Here is a 6,254-nt window from a genome sequence, read left to right as displayed (position 1 = left end):
AGGGATTATGGTCCTACAACCACAAGCAGCTGGAATCTGCCAATAACCTAAATGAGCTAGCAAGAAGATCCTGAGCTTCAGTTGAGAACCGTGGTATGGCCGACACCTTGATTACAGCCCTTTGAAACCCTGAGCAGAAGATCATGTTAGGCCATGCCTGGAATCCATATCCTGGATTCCAGACTCATTCCAGACCCATGAGATAAATGTAATTACCACTAAAATTGTGATAATTTGTTACACAGCAATAGAAAGAAAGAAAAAGCAGAAAGAAAAACCAATTTTAACTTGCATAATACAATGGTCCACTGCTTTTATATAGGACATATTGTTTCATGATTTGCTAATTTTTTACTCACTAATGTTATGAATATTTTTCCATATCATTAAATATTCTATAATATAATATTCTAAGGGCTGCTTCAGATCCTATGTATGGATGTAACTGTCTGGAGTTCTTTTTTCTCTCCTAACGCATCGTGAAACATGTAACGGATCTTGTTTCCTTCTTGGAGTTTTCTGTTAGGAAGCCCAGAGCCAAATTTGCATTCAGCCTCTGGCAGTAATGCCTGGTCTTGCCTTATCTTTGGCTTCATCTTATTTTTCCTGCCCTTATTCCTCACTTTGCAGTAATCTTTCCCCCGCCTACTTACTGTTCATTTGTTGCACTAGCTGTTTTCTTTTTATACCCTTATGAATCTCTTACTTAAAGGCTATTTTTGTTTATTTGTTTTTCTTAGGTCAATGTATAACATAGTGTTTCTTACATATATATAATTTTTAAACTTTTATTTTGAACTAATATTAAAGTTTGTAAAGATAGTAGTTTCTCTATATCCTTCACTCAGCTTCCCCAAATAACATCTTACTTAATCACAATACAATTGTCAGAATCAAGAAATTAACATTGATACACTACTATTAGCTAAAGTAAAGATCTTATTCAAATTTCACCAGTGTTTCTTCTGCTGACATTTTCTGTACCAAGATCCTATCCAGGATCTTACATAATAACATTTGGTTGTTTCTCTTTAGTCTCCTGCAGTCTGTAATAATTCCTGTCTTTCCTTATTTTTCATTTTGACACTTTTAATGAGTATCTGCCAAGTGTCTGCTCAGTTCAGGTTTGTCTTATATTTTCTCCTATGATTGTACTGATATTTTAGTCCAATTTTCCCAAGCTGCACCACATTCTTTTGGGAGTACAGCAGAGACAGAAACTAAGCAAACTAAGAAGTTCTGGCCTGTCTGCAGACTGAGGCTCAGGAAGGTAACTTGATTCATTCAACGTCACCTGACCCAGGTGACCTGGGACCTAAGACTTCTGAGGCCATGACCAAGATGCATTCCAAAGTGCTATCTGGAGGCACTACACCTGAATGAAAGCAGGCTGCAGGCAACAACTCCCATCTGAAATAACAGTGGGAAAGAACCTAGAACACCTTAGGAAATCACTAGTACTTACCATGTTCCATTCAGCCCTGGAATTGAAGAATTTTGAATTTTCCCTTGAATTTGACAGGTTGCTCAAATGGCTTTCAGAACTCAGGGAAACACTTGGCTTTATTATATATTAAAGATACAAATGAACAGCCAGATGAAGAAAGATAAATAGGACAAGGTCTATAAGGGTACGAGAAGCAGGAGCCTTCTCCCTGTGGCGTTGGGGTGCACCACTTTCCCAGCACATGAATGCGTTCACCAACCCGGAAGTTCTCTGAAACCCTTACAGGTGAGATTTTTATGGCAGCTTCACCATACAGACATGATCAAGCACTGTGTCAGGAACCAGGGTTAAAGATTAAATATTTCAACAAAAAGTGCCGCTAGTGCTCTTATCACTTAGGAAATTATGAGAGTTTTAAGAGCTTTGTGCCAGGAGCCAGAGGCAGAGACTAAATATATATTTTCTATTATTTCACAGGACACAATTCACCCCATAACACTCTCCTTCCAGGGGCGGACTCCAGGAGCCATATTTATGCCAGGATGGCTGGGGAGGTCCAGGAGATTCACATTTTTCAGGAAGAATGTCTTCTGTAAACTTCACATGATTTAAAAGTTTGTATTCCAAACCTTTTTTTCCCCCCAAAGGAATGAATGTAAAGTAGGCAATGATTTCACACAGCTCATACGTCTATGACTATCTTGCCATAATTTCACTTTTGATGCTGCTTTGTATTTTTGCAGCATTATCTGTACTCACTGGCACTCTCCTGAATTAACAGCACCACCTGTCACAGAGATGGTTCAGTCTTCTTTAAGGTGTTTTATCACATCCAATATCCACTCCAAAGGGGATAAGTTTTTCAGCACTAGCATCTCTACTTCGTGAATTTATGAATGATGTTGTCATTATAGCTTTTTTAAGTGGTTTATAATGACAGTGAATGGCAAAATAACAGCTCAATAGTCACATAAAGCAGTTGCTAGAGTCCAAAGCACACTAACAACAGTGATTTGCTCCATAATGACAACAGTGTGGTCATTTGTTTCCTGGCTATGGTGGCGCCGCCTTGTGGCAGTAGCATAAACACAGTTCGTAATTCATTCCATCACGACCTCTTTGAAATTGTTTGATACCTAACGAGTTAAAATGATTTCTTTTTCTGGGATTTGCATGATTTCCAATTTATCCAGGGAATGGCACTTTGTTAATGTTTTTATGTGTCACTGTGTCAAAGACATATAATTCATCTCTGCATATGATGCATCCCACAGAAAGGCTGGGACTTGGCACTGTGGCTCATGCCCCAGCTGAGATAGAAAAGCTTTCTTGTCCCTGTCATTCCTTTTTGGGGTCCCACAGGAGCTGGGGGATACAATTCTGAGAGCAGTTGGGCCTGAGCATAAAAGCCCATTTATAAGGAACGGGTGACACTGCCATGGCTGGGTAATTTGTCTCTTTGCTCTCCTGCAGCCTATTCAGTGATGATCTATTTGTCCCAGAGAATAGATGATGGCAGGTTTGTCCATATTTTACACTTATGAACCTGCCTGCTCCTTTCTGCCCAGTGCTGCCCATCTGTCTTTGTCCCTGGCTTCTCTCATTTCATTTCACAAATTGGGCAACAAGCCTTGGCACTGAATTATGAAGGCAGATTCCATGAGAGCAGCTTTCGGAAAGAAGGGAGAGAGAAGAGATGAATCAGCTCCCTGCAGAGAGGTTTGGGGGGGAAAAAAGATGTCACAGACTCAGTGGTAGAACAGAAGGGACCTCAAAGAGGAAAGAGAGGGAGAGAGCCTAGGACAGAAGACAATGGTGCTGGAGATTCCCACTCATAGAAGACTACTTGAAGAGCTAAGTCCAACCCCAATAATTAAGTTGGGCCTAGTGCAAAGCCTAATTGTGGTAGCCAGCCTCCAAGATGGCCCCTGTGACTCTTGCATGTTGGTATTCACACCCTTGTAAAGCCCCGTCCCACACTGAGCATGGCTGATATATGTAACCAATAGGATATGCAGAAATGACACCATGACTTCCAAGGCCAGGTTATAAAAGTTCTTGAAGTTTCCACCTTATTCTCTTTTAGATCTCTCACTCTGGGGGAAGCCAGCTGCTATGTCATGAAGACACCCAAGCAGTGCCTGGAAAACCCCATGTGACAAGAATCTGAGGCACCTGGCCAAAAACCAGCACTAACTTGTCAGGTGTGTTAAGTACCTTGCCTTGGAAGCAGATCCCACAGCTCCAGTCAAGCCCTCACAGCCCAAGTTGACATCTTGACTGTGACACTGTGGGAGACCCTAAGCCAGAAGCAGTCCAGCTAACCACTCACTCCTGAATTCCTGACCCATTTGGAACCGTGTGAGATAATAAATGTTTATTGTTTCAAGCTGCTAAATTTTGGGGTAATTTGTTCTACAGTAATTGGAAATGGTCTAATTCCTTATTTGTGAAGTTGTTGTCCAACATTTATCTGGTTTGCTGCCCAGAATACACAGTCCACGGGGCAGGAACCCACTCATACCAGCTGCTCTGTTAACTGGTATTGCATGTCGCCGAGTGCCACAAAGAGAGCCCCCTGCCCTACTCTTTTAAGCAGGGTAAATGGAGTTAGTTAAGCAACAAAATACTCTAGGATAGAGTGGGTGTGTGTCCTGGGGAGAGGGATAGGGCCACAATTAGGACAACCAAACCTCTTGGTTTCGCAGGGACAGAGGGGTTTCCTGGGAGGGGATACTTTCAGTGCTAAACTGAAACAGTCTGGGGTAAACTGAAATGAGTTGGTCACCCTAGCAGGGATGGGTTGGCTGTTCTCAAAGCTTCACTTCCAGTGAGCTGCCATACTATGGTTCATATGGCATGGGGAGGGAGACCCATTGCTCATCTCTCTGGGTCAGGGGTGGGAGCCTGCTTCTGGAACCACCTATTTGATCCTCCTGCCACACTTAAGTGGGAGGAAATGGGATAATCCTCTTTGGAAATGCCTAGACCAGAATGAGGAGGCTGCAGGTCAACACTCCCCATTCTTCCTGGCAGAAGCAGCCAGAAACACCAAGAATTTGGTGATGACTCTTAACCTAGACCTGGAGGCCAGCCTCTTCCTGTCCATGGGTCCTAGCTTCCTATGGCTTCATTGCCAAATCCCCTCTGTCACATGGCCAATGAGTTGCTACTATGCAGCCTCTCCTCTGTTGGCATAACCAGTGGCAGGTCATCAAGGCTGGCCACGCCATTGTTAGAAAAGTATCCCTTGTACTGAGTGAGAAGCTGCCTCCACATAATTTCCACCCTTTAATTATATTCAGTTGCACCGAACAATTTGAAACTATTTCTTCTTGGCGGTCCTTTTACATACTATGCACACATTGCTTTCTCAGCCTAAAGTACTCCTTGCCCTGCTCCCTTTTTCTGGAAATTCTCCCAGTTTATCCTTTAAAGCTTAGGTCTAAAGTCAGGCCTATTGTGAGGCCCAGTGGAGGCAGTCACTTCCACCTTTCCACACCTGCCACACTCAGATCCTAAGGGACAGGCAGCTCTACTGAATGACACCGCGGCTTCTTATTTGCTGCACCTCCATCTACCCACCTGGGCTTTTCATGAGTCACTGTCATTGGGAATCCTCTGATCACACTGACTTCCAGAATGAAGACCTCACTCCCTTTTTGGTCCCTCTGTAAACCCCAAAGAACCGCCAGGCCCAGCTGTGTCTCTAACCCATCTCTGTGCCTCTTCTTTGTAAACACAGCTCACTTCTGCCTGGTGCTGCCACAGTGCCACACTGTTTATTCATTTCATTTATTTTGATAATTCTGCCTATTTTGACAATTGATTCAGGTTTTCCATCTATCATGGTGATATAGTTTCCTTTTTAAATAAATCACACATAGAATACACATTCATTGTATTGATTTTAGAAAATATGGGGGGAAATCATAGTTCAAATCTCATTTTCTTATAGAAGTCATCACTGACTCTCAAAGTCTATATAGGATCTCTCTTTTTCTCTTCCTCCCTGTTATAAGTCCTCATAACTCCCCATACTTCTTCATAGCCTCTACCGCAATTGGCAAAGATATCTTTGTGTATATTTTTCACTTATTCGGTAAATATTTTATGTATCAGGAAGGAGGGGTGAGGAGAAAAAGGCCTAAGACGTCTGCTCTGGAGGGGCTCAAAGTCAGCGCTGATTTGATTTTGGTCTCCCTTTTGAGACTTGTATCCCAAAAGGGGGGGGGCTTGTTCTGCCCATCTTTGGTGTTTCACAGCCTAGCACATGTGCTAGCCAGGCTGACTCAATATTTGCTGAAGGAATCACAAAATTAATGCCTCCCCTCACTCCTCCATCCCAAACATACCAGGAGGGAGACGGAGTCAACAAGTAGACATTGTTTGGGGGGTGCCTCCACATGAACTCCTGGGGCACCCTGTGATGCTTACAATCCTGCTGATGTCTGTGATATGGGGTGGGGGGATTGTGGGCTGAGAAAGAATTAGTTTGGAAGACAGACAAAAGATCTGGGCAAGGCAGGAGGAGGGTGTGAGGTTCCAGGAGGACCAGGCAGAGATGGTAAAGAGGGATAGGAAGAGAAAGGGAGATGATGGAAAGCATCTCTCGTCCTCCTGTATTAAATTGTTAGGGGATTGTTTCTTTAATAATGTGATAAACATTGTGGACCTACTCCTCAGAAAAATGCACAATTTCAGGGGGCTTACTGACCCCTTGTCCCTTGTCCTTGAATGCCGAGTTGGGTGTCATAGCTCAACATTCCCATTTTACCTAGGTGGACACTGAGGCCCAAAGTGGGAA

This window comes from Pteropus medius, unplaced genomic scaffold (genome assembly GCF_902729225.1).
Source record: "Pteropus medius unplaced genomic scaffold, Ma_sr-lr_union100, whole genome shotgun sequence".
NCBI classification, from domain to species: Eukaryota; Metazoa; Chordata; class Mammalia; order Chiroptera; family Pteropodidae; genus Pteropus; species Pteropus medius.
The sequence above is the reverse complement of the archived record's forward strand: the minus strand, read 5'-3'. Positions refer to the sequence as shown.